General features: G+C 55.2%; 1 protein-coding gene across 1 annotated transcript in view; it reads left to right on the forward strand.

The window, feature by feature from the left end:
* The window catches only part of MBD6 (methyl-CpG binding domain protein 6), an 8595-nt gene that overhangs the window by 107 nt on the left and 7018 nt on the right, over positions 1-1470 (forward strand). The window lies entirely within an intron of this gene.

Genomic DNA, 1470 nt, shown 5'->3' on the forward strand with positions numbered 1-1470 from the left:
ACAGGGGTGGTGGGAGGTGCAGGGTAGGGGGGTGGTGTAGGGGAGAAGAGAGGGCGGGGCGCCAGCGCCCGGCTCCCAACGGCCCCAACGGCTACCAACCGTGGCTGCCCCCAGGCTGCCTGAGAAGGCTCACCGCAGCTTGTCTCCCTCAAGAGCTTTTATTCCACCCACCTGGCATTAGCCCCCGTTTCACCTTCTCCGTAAGAGACTCCCATTTTGCTTGGTCCCCTCAAGCAAATGGGCACAAGGCCTTTTAAACCAACCGCTTTTGAAAGTTTGCATCCAGCCACAGGACTGCCTAACGTCTTCTCGAGTATTCTTAAAAAGGTCTCTTTTAGCCCTCAACTCCCCCAGAAGAGGCCGAGGAACTTGAATACTTTAGCTTGTCATTTTCAGCTCTTTTCAGAAAAGCACCCTTAACTTTCTCATCTCTGTAGAGTTTCTGATGGGCCCCCCCGCATGCCCGGATTCGTGTCCTTTGACCAGTAGACCCAATTTTCACTATTTTCCCCACTTATCATCCCCCCACGGTGCTCTGGTGCTCTTCACGAAAGCTGAAGACCCGCCCTTTTCACTGTACCAGATGTGCAAGTCCTGTGACTCCCTGCTGTGAGGAGCCTTGCACAAGCCTCCGTAGGTGCTTGGGCTGCGTTAGAGCCCTGTCGCCCAGGACACGCTCTTGAGCGCATCACTGCTTTGGATTGAGTTGTCAGCAGCCCAGATTCTAGCCTTAACTGCTCCTCACTTGCCCAGGGATCCTAGGCCAGTCACCTTAGTGTGTGCTTCAGCCGTTCTTATTTGTAAATAAAAGATAACGAGTTGTGAGGGTAAAACGAGAGAACTCTGAACTTGGAAGAAGCTTGAACAAAAGTGAAAAGCACCATTTAAAATGCAAAGTATTTTTCTTGTGCCATTAGGTAGAAAAAAGATGCCATGTGGCGGCCGGTTACATATACTGTCATACCCTCACTGGGGCAGCCAGAGTTCAGTAGAATCTGTCACAAGGTCGGTTGTGGCTGGAAGGCAGGTATCGGTGGTGGTGTGACAGTGACAGGTCCTTGGCCAGGCCTGCGCTGCGTTGCTCCAGACCTCCATTTCCCCTTCGGTAAATGGGAGTGCGGGGTGGCTTAGACCAGATGGTCTCTTCTGGCCCAAAGACATGACCAGGTTGTCAGTGACAGGCAAAGGTCATGTGACTTGACAGGCTGAGGTCGTGTTGTGACATGTTGACCTGGGGAGGCGGGTCAAGTCCCAGCACACTACCCGGGAAGCCTTTGGGGCGGGGCAGGGCAAGTCGCGACTTTCATCTTTTGGGGCTGGCCCCTCCCGGACCTGGCATTCCTGGCTCCCCCAACAGATTGTGGCTTTGGAAGGGGCCCCTCCCGGGGAGGGCTGGGATTGGCCACCAATGGCCTGGGAAGAGGCTCAGATCCTTCCGCGGAGGGCGGTGGGGGGGGCCGCGTGGGGTGT

This window comes from Crocuta crocuta, unplaced genomic scaffold (genome assembly GCF_008692635.1).
Source record: "Crocuta crocuta isolate KB4526 unplaced genomic scaffold, BGI_CrCroc_1.0 scaffold549, whole genome shotgun sequence".
Classification (NCBI taxonomy): domain Eukaryota; kingdom Metazoa; phylum Chordata; class Mammalia; order Carnivora; family Hyaenidae; genus Crocuta; species Crocuta crocuta.